The following is an 11,698-nucleotide window of genomic DNA, read 5'->3' as shown; positions in this document are numbered from 1 at the left end:
TATTGTACTTAGCCTAATAATAACGCCGCGTCATTCTTACAGCAGTTAAGAAAGGCTTATTTCAGTTTTGTTAAATAGGACTGGATCAAACATGGCTGTGGAATGAAAATTTAGTTTGGTTTACATCTATTAACCTTTTAGCGCGCAGCTTGGTTTACATCTATTAATCTTTTAGCGTGCAGCTTTTAGGCGCCCGCTTCCGGCTTGAGCGGCGTCGCCGTCGGCGTGACCGCGCGTTGCAATATGAAAAACGTCCCATAATGACGTGACGTGTGACGTCACGAGAATCCCGCGCGTTGCATTATGGGGAACGCCCCATGATGCAACGCGCGGGTCGGCGACGCCGACTGCATCGGCGTAACCGCGCGTTGCATTATGGGAAATTCCCATAATGACGTCACACCAGACGTCACGAGGGTCCTGCGCGTTGCATTATGAGAAACGTTCCATGATGCAATGCGCGGGTCACTCGAGACCCGCGCGTTGCATCATGGGACGTTTCCCATGATCATGTCACGCGTGACGTCACGGTCACTAGTGAAGGTCACGACGAAGCGATGCCTCCTCCTCCGTAAACTCCCCTCCTCCTCCTCAAAAGTTGCGCTCTAATTCGGCATAAGGGGGAATTGTAAAAGTCTAATTTTTTCACATAGAAACTATATGATGGTTACAACTTACAAATTACCGTTATGTTGGACGTGGCTTCAGTACGCTAAACGGTGACACCTAAAATTATACTTAGCCTAATTAATATTAATGCCACATCATCCTTACACAAGCTAAGGCTTAATTTTTTCAGTTTTGTTAAATAGGATGGGATGAAACACGGCTATGAAATGAAAATTTAGTTTGGTTTACACCTATTAATCTTTTTCATTATTGGATCAATCGTGTAAGCAACCAATGTCCATCGTCTTTATATTTCCTCTCCCTGGATACGAGTAACCAAGACAAATTGTTTCAGACGATGATTAAAATAGACTTGAGAAAGCAGATTTCTTATTTTTACAACCTTGAAGTGCACATATCTAACAGCAACGAAGGAACAATTATTTCAGATAATTTTTTGCAACCGTGTTATGATCGCACCAAGACAGGCCTTAATCCACAATCCTTCCTACTACAATCAGAGCCGTATATCTAGAGAGTTAGCCAGTCATTGGGAAGCGTGCGAAGGCAGAGACGCAGCGCTTCGGCGTGCCGAGGCGGCTTTGATCACGCCGTGAGACCGGCGAAACTTGCTTTCGGTGAATTTTGCCTTTGTCATGAGAATAAAAACAATTCTAGATCACCGCCGAAATGAGATTTTCGAGCCAACTCTCATCATCATCCAGATTGAAAACACGAACCGCTCATACAAACAATATTATTGATTTATAACCTATCCACACCCCATTCCCCCACCCCCTTCTCTCTCCGATGTCAGTGGACAATTGATTAGAGAGCCGTAGGTGCTGTATTTGTTTTTTTATTAATAAAACATGTTCAATCAATCAATTAATGCTTCATTTGTGTCATGCCCCAGAACAACCAATTGGTCACACTGTTTTCGTTCATAGAAAAGAAAATGATTATAAAATGCTGTACATTGTAAATAATGGTCTCCTTTCGGAATAACACAAAGAGTGTCATAAACCACAGATGTGCATATGCGAGGTACAACAAAAAGTTACTAGACTGGGCCAATATACAATGAAGCATTCTCCTTTGAAGTAGCCCCCTTGTGTGGCGATACGCCACTTCCATTGCTTTTACCACTCTTAGAAGACTCCCAGCAGGTTTTGTCCTTGAATCGTGTTATGCGCCTCCAGCGACTCACTCTGGATCTCATTTAAGGTTCCAAGGCGGCGACCCCTGAGAATCTGCGAGTTTCTAATGCTCTGTGCAATGTGTAATGTGTGTGTAATGTGTGCAATGTGTGTAATGCTCTGTGTAATGATAGGCATCCTATGGATCCATTGCCACAGTTCAGGTCTTTAGGCCCAAATGTCCTCCCAAAGAAGTATCAAAACATTGCTACAGAACTGGACATTGATGGTAAACAAAAATCAGTCAAAATCTCAGCTCCCAGTCTTGCATGAAAGGTACATGCAAAGCACTCAAGCTATAAAATCTTCGACAACACCTCGGAAATGTAAAGATGTCACAAACCCATAACGTGCCAAATATCAGCAAGTATGGAGAGGCTACCCGAACGTCAAAATTGCACAAAAGAGTGTCAGTGGGGCCTCAATCCCCGACACCTAGGGATAGCTTCAATAACCTCGCACACAACACACGGGCACGAGTGCAACTCAACGTGTCTGATCGCACCTGAAGACCAAATAGACGAGATGACCGATGAGTTTGTCCTCGCAGAAGACGACAGTCGCACAGCAGAGTCCACACAAGTAGCCGACAACTCGAGATAGACGGACTTTCAATTCCTCGATAGAACAACACCAGAGCTCCAACGTTCACTCTTCGACACACGGGGATTCTTCAATATCCCTCGCATGCATCAACACGGGCACGTGCACTACTCAGTGTCTAAACGCACCTGAAGACCACATAGTCGAGACGACAGTGCACAGTAGATTCCACACGCAGCTGACAACTGGAGATAAATGGACTTCGAATTCCTCGAGAGAATGTCACCAGGGCTCCGACATTCTTTCTTCGACACACGGGGATTCTTCAATATCCCTCGCATGCAACAACATGGGCACGTGTGCTACTTAGTGTCTGAATGCTCCTGAAGACCAGATAGTCGAGACGACCCAAAAGTTTGCGCTCGCAGAGGATGACAATGCACAGCAGATTCCACACGCAGCCGACAACTCGAGATTGATGGACTTCAAATTCCTCGAGAGAATGTCACCAGAGCTCCGACGTTCTTTCTTCGACACACGGGGACTCTTCAATATCCCTCGCATGCAACAACACGGGCACGTGTGCTACTAAGTGTCTGAACGCACCTGAAAATCAAGTAGTTGAGACAACCCAAAAGTTTGCGCTCGCAGAGGACGACAGTGCACAGCAGATTCCACACACAGACGACAACTCGAGATAGATGGACTTCAAATTCCTTGAGAGAATGTCACCAGGGCTCCAACGTTCCTTCTTTGACACACGGGGACTCTTCAATATCCCTCGCATGCAACAACACGGGCACATGCGCCACTCAGCCACTCAGTGTCTGAACACACCTGAAGATCAAATAGTCAAGATGACCCAAAAGTTTGCGCTCGCAGAGGACGACAGTGCACAGCAGATTCCACAAGCAGCCGATAACTCGAGATAGATGGACTTCAAATTCCTCGAGAGAATGTCACCAGGGCTCCGACGTTCTTTCTTCGACACACGGGGACTCTTCAATATCCCTCGCATGCAACAACACGGGCACGTGTGCTACTAAGTGTCTGAACGCACCTGAAAATCAAGTAGTTGAGACAACCCAAAAGTTTGCGCTTGCAGAGGACGACAGTGCACAGCAGATTCCACACACAGACGACAACTCGAGATAGATGGACTTCAAATTCCTCGAGAGAATGTCACCAGGGCTCCAACGTTCCTTCTTTGACACACGGGGACTCTTCAATATCCCTCGCATGCAACAACACGGGCACGTGCGCCACTCAGCCACTCAGTGTCTGAACACACCTGAAAATCAAATAGTCAAGACGACCCAAAAGTTTGCGCTCGCAGAGGACGACAGTGCACAGTGCACAGCAGATTCCACACACAGACGACAACTCGAGATAGATGGACTTCAAATTCCTCGAGAGAATGTCACCAGGGCTCCAACGTTCCTTCTTTGACACACGGGGACTCTTCAATATCCCTCGCATGCAACAACACGGGCACGTGCGCCACTCAGCCACTCAGTGTCTGAACACACCTGAAGATCAAATAGTCAAGACGACCCAAAAGTTTGCGCTTGCAGAGGACGACAGTGCACAGCAGATTCCACAAGCAGCCGATAACTCGAGATAGATGGACTTCAAATTCCTCGAGAGAATGTCACCAGGGCTTCAACGTTCCTTCTTCGACACACGGGGACTCTTCAATATCCCTTGCATGCAACAACACGGTCACGTGCGCTACTCAGTGTCTGAACGCACCTGAAGATCAAATAGTCGAGACGACCCAAAAGTTTGCGCTCGCAGAGGACGACAGTGCACAGTGCACAGCAGATTCCACACACAGACGACAACTCGAGATAGATGGACTTCAAATTCCTCGAGAGAATGTCACCAGGGCTCCAACGTTCCTTCTTTAACACACGGGGACTCTTCAATATCCCTCGCATGCAACAACACGGGCACGTGCGCCACTCAGCCACTCAGTGTCTGAACACACCTGAAGATCAAATAGTCAAGACGACCCAAAAGTTTGCGCTTGCAGAGGACGACAGTGCACAGCAGATTCCACAAGCAGCCGATAACTCGAGATAGATGGACTTCAAATTCCTCGAGAGAATGTCACCAGGGCTTCAACGTTCCTTCTTCGACACACGGGGACTCTTCAATATCCCTTGCATGCAACAACACGGTCACGTGCGCTACTCAGTGTCTGAACGCACCTGAAGATCAAATAGTCGAGACGACCCAAAAGTTTGCGCTCGCAGAGGACGACAGTGCACAGCAGATTCCACAAGCAGCCGATAACTCGAGATAGATGGACTTCAAATTCCTCGAGAGAATGTCACCAGGGCTCTAATGTTCCTTCTTCGACACACGGGGACTCTTCAATATCCCTTGCATGCAACAACACGGGCACGTGCGCCACTCAGCCACTCAGTGTCTGAACGCACCTGAAGATCAAATAGTCAAGACGACCCAAAAGTTTGCGCTCGCAGAGGACGACAGTGCACAGCAGATTCCACAAGCAGCCGATAACTCGAGATAGATGGACTTCAAATTCCTCGAGAGAATGTCACCAGGGCTCTAATGTTCCTTCTTCGACACACGGGGACTCTTCAATATCCCTTGCATGCAACAACACGGGCACGTGCGCCACTCAGCCACTCAGTGTCTGAACGCACCTGAAGATCAAATAGTCAAGACGACCCAAAAGTTTGCGCTCGCAGAGGACGACAGTGCACAGCAGATTCCACAAGCAGCCGATAACTCGAGATAGATGGACTTCAAATTCCTCGAGAGAATGTCGCCAGGGCTCCAACGTTCCTTCTTTGACACACGGAGACTCTTCAATATCCCTCGCATGCAACACGGGCACGTGCGCTACTCAGTGTCTGAACGCACCTGAAGATCAAGTAGTCGAGACAACCCAAAAGTTTGCGCTCGCAGAGGACGACAGTGCACAGCAGATTCCACACGCAGACGACAATTCGAGATAGATGGACTTCAAATTCCTCGAGAGAATGTCACCAGGGCTCCAACGTTCCTTCTTCGACACACGGGGACTCTTCAATATCCCTCGCATGCAACAACACGGGCACGTGCGCCACTCAGCCACTCAGCCACTCAGTGTCTGAACGCACCTGAAGATCAAGTAGACAAGACAACCCAAAAGTTTGCGCTCGCAGAGGACGACAGTGCACAGCAGATTCCACACGCAGCCGACAACTGGAGATACCTGGACTTCAAATTCCTCGAGAGAATGTCACCAGGGCTCCAACGTTCCTTCTTCGACACACGGGAACTCTTCAATATCCCTCGTATGCAACAACACGGGCTTGTGCGCTACTCAGTGTCTGAACGCACCTGAAGATCAAATAGTCAAGACGACCCAAAAGTTTGCGCTCACAGAAGACGGCAGTGCACAGCAGATTCCACACGCAGACGACAACTCGAGTTAGATGGACTTCAAATTCCTCGAGAGAATGTCACCAGGCCTCCAACGTTCCTTCTTCGACACACGGGGACTCTTCAATATCCCTCGTATGCAACAACACGGGCACGTGCGCCACTCAGCCACTCAGTGTCTGAACACACCTGAAGATCAAATAATCAAGACGACCCAAAAGTTTGCGCTCGCAGAGGACGACAGTGCACAGCAGATTCCACAAGCAGCCGATAACTCGAGATAGATGGACTTCAAATTCCTCGAGAGAATGCCACCAGGGCTCCAACGTTCCTTCTTCGAAACACGGGGACTCTTCAATATCCCTCGCATGCAACAACACGGGCACGTGCGCCACTCAGCCACTCAGCCACTCAGTGTCTGAACGCACCTGAAGATCAAGTAGTCGAGACAACCCAAAAGTTTACGCTCGCAGAGGACGATAGTGCACAGCAGATTCCACACTCAGACGACAATTCGAGATAGATGGACTTCAAATTCCTCGAGAGAATGTCACCAGGGCTCCAACGTTCCTTCTTCGACACACGGGGACTCTTCAATATCTCTCGTATGCAACAACACGGGCACGTGCGCTACTCAGTGTCTGAACGCACCTGAAGATCAAATAGTCAAGACGACCCAAAAGTTTGCGCTCACAGAAGACGGCAGTGCACAGCAGATTCCACACGCAGACGACAACTCGAGATAGATGGACTTCAAATTCCTCGAGAGAATGTCACCAGGCCTCCAACGTTCCTTCTTCGACACACGGGGACTCTTCAATATCCCTCGCATGCAACAACACGGGCACGTGCGCCACTCAGCCACTCAGTGTCTGAACGCACCTGAAGATCAAGTAGTCAAGACAACCCAAAAGTCTGCACTCGAAGAGGACGACAGTGCACAGCAGATTCCACAAGCAGCCGATAACTCGAGATAGATGGACTTCAAATTCCTCGAGAGAATGTCACCAGGGCTCCAACGTTCCTTCTTCGACACACGGGGACTCTTCAGTACCCTCACACGCAACAACTTGGGCACGAGCACTGTTCACCCAACAACACAGGCAAAAGCGCTGCTCGGAATCAGATGTTCATGTTTAGGCAACGTAAGGTCAGCCTGCCAGCTGGAGAAACACTGGTCTATGCAGTAGATGAGCAATTTATCCAGTGCAGTACGAATGCTAGCCTGGGTTCTTCAACGTGCATCACACGGTAGCGATACACGACCACACACCGGAACGATGCTCATCCAGATCGAAATGGGCAAGGGCGGGGCTGGAGCACAGGTCCTGCGACACGAGCTTTCACTCCACTTACTTTGAGTTGAGTGTGCGCATTAGCCTACTCGGCGACCGATTCCCCACGAGCACTCCTCAGTGTCTGATCGAACCTGAAGACTAAATATACGAAATGACCGACACTTTATGCATCCAGAAGACGACAGCCATGGTGCATGCTGCAGGTGAATCCAAGGAAATTTGTCATACGGTGGAACAGGTAGAACTATCCCTGAAGGTGGAGCAGTGGTGTTACAACAAATCCCCTCTTGTAGGGCAGCTTCAGGCATCTTGGGGCATTTCTGACAGCATCCTGTTGCCATGATTTCGTGCTTGTACTCTGGAAGTCTGTCCTGTAGATTTCGATTGCGGACGAGTGTGCTGGGGCCTTGAAAAAATCTCTGGGGTTTGTCAAAGCTGCTACATCACAGCTGATCCTGCCAACCTTGACAATGACTGCTGGTCGGTCATTTAACAGGTAGCATTGTCCTTCCTTGATTGCATGAGTCTTGGTTGCAGTCTGGAATGATGCGGGTCCAGCACGCTCGGAAAGTCTGCGACTAACCTGAGCCAGGGGGTTGTTGCGAATGCGCAGCATTCTCTTCAGTTTACCGAGAAAATTCTCAAAACCAAACGCACTAAACGCATCAAGGGGCCCGTGGATCAAGCACTCTTCAGCAAGGTGGCTGAGAGTGTGTACGTTATAGGTGAGCTGTTTAGGCCCATACAATGCAGAAGTACCAAACTGCTGCACAAAGTAGCGCAGCAGGCCTCTCGCAAAGCTGTTGTGGCAAACGTAGTATGCTGGTGACGCAAGGATCCTGATGGCCACATGAAGAAGGAGAAAATGTTCATAGTGAGTCTCCGGAAGAAGGGACTTCAGCACTACAGGTCCCACATAAAGGAGGAAAGTCCTCAGTTCTGTGGCCTTCCACCTATCTAGTTCGTCCACACCTCTTGGCTTCCTTTGGAAGTCCGACGGGAACTCCTTGGCACAGGCCACAAGTTTTCTGCTGAGTTCACGCTGTTGAGCAACACTTAGAGTTCCACGACCACAGGTCCAACTTCTCAGCAAGCGACGCATCACTCCAAGGCATACCAAATGCATGTAGTCAAGTGGAAAAATTGTGACCATATTCACGTCGAGGTCAGCCACTGGAGACTCGCCGATGTGGTGCGCGGGATCCGCTTGATCGCGAAATGTCTCATTTGTGCGAAGTGGTGCATTGAGTTCGGGGAAGGTAACGCGTCCTTCAACGTATTGTCCTCGTTGGGAGCACCGCTCGCAACCGTGGTACCCAGCGTGGCTCTTAATTTGCTTAACAAAACTCCTGGCTGGGGCATCGCAGACCATGGCTGTCAAGCAAACATCAATGTGTGTGCCTTTAAACACCATTCCGTTGGTCGTGAGCTCCTGCACCTCGTCTAAAAAAGGTCGGAGGAAGGTCTCGAGGTTCGGTGGCTTGCCTGAGTCGCAGAAGAGGCTTACCACGAAAGGTGTGGAGTCGCCGCAGTTCGTTACACGGCAAAGAATGGGCCAGAAGCCGACGCTGGAGCTCTTGAAGAGCGGCAGTCCATCGATGCTTGCTTGCAGATGCAACTCTTGCGGCAGGAGAGCATCACCCAGCGATTCCATAAGGCCTTTCACCAAGCCGAAATGTATGAAGGTGTTGGCCTGCTCAAGCTGAGCCTTCCTTTCCGTGCCCAAGATGGTCCGTGCGTCCTTCGGAACGTCATGGCCCAACCTTCGCAGTGAGGCCGCAAAGGCGTTGACGGTCTCGTGTGTAAGACCAAATCTGCGCGCTATGGTGGCCAGTTCTTCCGTGGCCGAAGGCTCTGGTTGCTCGGAAGGGGGTTCCTCATCGACGTCTGAGCAGGAGTCGCTACTTATCTCTTCCGGAGAGTCCTGCATCCTTTGCTCAGCTGGCAGGTCATCGCTGTTCGTGTCGTGATCACTTTCAGCTTCACTGCCGCTTGAGGAAGTACTCGAGCACGACTCGGTCGGAGAATCGTTTGCGGAAGACGCAGCACCAGTGTTCATGCACGGCGTGGCGGTCGCAGCGCTGCTGGCCGCGATGTCCCGCATGATGCTCTGGTATTGCTCCCGAAGAACCCTTGGTCTCTTCCATCGCGAGCTCATCGTGAAGATGAGAAGGAACACCGCGCGAAATAGCTCGGGCGGCGACTCACGCACAAAGTTCAAAGCCAGACAAACAGCACGGACACGCCAAAGGAGACAAAAATGGCACAGCAACAAATTCAGACCGAGTCAGCTAGAGTCACTAGAGTCATCCGAGTCGCTCATCGTCGCACTCCACCCAACTGCGGTTGCGCTTAGCGCTCAGCAGTTCCGCCGTTTAGAGTAACTTGCGCTGAGGGAGCCTCCGTGAGCGATCGGTCACGTGATCCACCCCAGTGGCACGTCCTGCGGAGCAAATCGAGCGCAACCACTGAGCGCAACGCTCCCAGCGCCGCCGCTTTCAGAGCATCTCCCCTCGCTTTTTGCCTCTGAAGGCTGTGGGCAACCTGGGGATTCAAAGTGTTTGGCCCAGGTAGCCCCGCCGTTAATCGTCAGTAGTGATGGGAAGAATCTTTATCCGAATCGAGATTCGGAGCCGAATCTGAAGATACGGAAAGCATCGTAAAAGCAGCCGAATCTTAAGTGATTCGGAAAAGTTCGGAAAGATTCGGAGCGTTGCCATAGTTGCCAGATCACATTGATGAGTGTTTCAACTCTTCGTGATATTAAATTCAATAAATTCTACAAAGCGCTCAAAATAATGTTGTAATATAATATCATAGTAATAAATAAAATTGTGCGCTTTGTTTATATTATTTTGGATGTTTGTCGAGAACGGTATCGCGGAAAAATTGGTTTCGGTCCCGGATTACGACCAAAATAGGCATGCTTTGTGCACGTGGAAAATGGAAATACAAGTGCATGTTTTCATCGCTGCAAAAGATCGATGCCATACGTGCTGTTCGGTACAGGCACGTTCCGTGCCCATAATTAGGTTTATAGTGACACACACTACACAAGTGAGTATGTTCGATTCGATTATCTCCAACGTGTGTCCACGGAACCCGGGAAGCGATCTGAAACTCCTTGCGCCGTACACCTTTCTGGTTAATGATATCCGATTTAGTTACAGTGTTTGTTTTCGAACAATAAAGTTGCGTTGGACATCCCTGTGTTGTGTATCTTTTTCACCAACTGCAGCGCGTAACGTTTCACGGCCGACTTGCTGCTGAGAACGGAGAAACACCACCGGTGCCGGTACGCGGTCGAAGTTGGGACGAGCAACATTCATCTCGCTCTCGCGCCTTACAGGTACGGACATACGCAGCTCTAGAAAAGGAGACGAATCATTTCCTCGCTTGAATATATTTATTGTGCGTTGCGCCACATTATGCATAATACATAGCATTTCGCTACATTTTATCGGTCACCGCGAAACCGCACAGAAACCGAGACCGCGGATTGGTTAGGCCTACGTCAACCACACCGATCAGCTCAGCTGGACCGGGGCGCGTGCCAGGGTTTCGAATGAATGTACAGTACACACCACACGTTGAACTAAACAAGACGAAATCTGGTTGCATGCAGTGACAGTAGCTAAAAAAAGCACAACTGACCCTATTCTCGGTTTACGACAACGTTCACGCTGCCGTCCGCAACCAGCGACGAATCTGCCGAATCTCCATCGTGGGAAGTTCGGAAATTTCTGAATCTGCCCGAATCCGAATCTCCGGTGATTCGTCCCATCACTAATCGTCAGTGGTCATCTGCAGCGCAAGGGGGCCAAGGGCAACTGGCCACGCGAGCGGCAACCCACCGCTGATAAAGGGCTGTTGCAGCGTATTTTGTTGAACCGGTATGCTGTGTCATCCCCTGAGACGGGTAACAGCAAGGGAAATCCCACAAGACAACTAGAAGTACTTGTACGAGCCGTAGGATGTAATTAAGATATACCAAACATGTATGCCGTAAAGCGAGCGTCATCTCCGAAGGCGACTTTTATCTACGGAGTATCTGGCGTATTGCCTTCTAATTATTCTAATTACATCACAGAAACCACACAACCAACAAACGAGATACCTACAGCTCTCATCTGAATACGCGCGTTCAACGACTTCGACGTAACGCCATATTTTGGGCCTCTTCAGGGGCAAGGTGAATGACTCGGCAAACACGTCGCCGAGAACGGCTGCCTCGTCGTCACTCGAAATGGAGCTAAGCTGGTATCTTCGTCGCTGCCGCTAATTTCGCTGTCACTGCGTTTCGTTAGACCTCCTGAAATTAACTGCAAAGATGTCATCGCCGCAGTATGATAAGGCGAGTCGGTCATGACGAGAGGAACGAAAGCAGCACAGCGAGAGAGCCCATTTAGCAATCGAAACAAAAAGGCTGCGAAGCTCCTTCACTCCCCCTCATGAATGTTCATAACGAAACTGAAATGGTACGAGTGACTAGAGATCGCACTTCTCCGAAAAAGGCTGCGCGGAGAACTACTCCGGATCGCGTCACAGCGTTACGGTGGCTAACAGCGTCTCTAGGATCTCTCTCTCTTTCCGTTTCTCTCTCCCTCCCTCTGTCCAATACCGTCGCATCCCGGTGGCGCCCGGTTCTTC

This window comes from Ixodes scapularis, unplaced genomic scaffold (assembly GCF_016920785.2).
Source record: "Ixodes scapularis isolate PalLabHiFi unplaced genomic scaffold, ASM1692078v2 PGA_scaffold6__148_contigs__length_123643588, whole genome shotgun sequence".
In the NCBI taxonomy this organism is placed as follows: domain Eukaryota; kingdom Metazoa; phylum Arthropoda; class Arachnida; order Ixodida; family Ixodidae; genus Ixodes; species Ixodes scapularis.
This window is presented reverse-complemented; position numbering follows the sequence as displayed.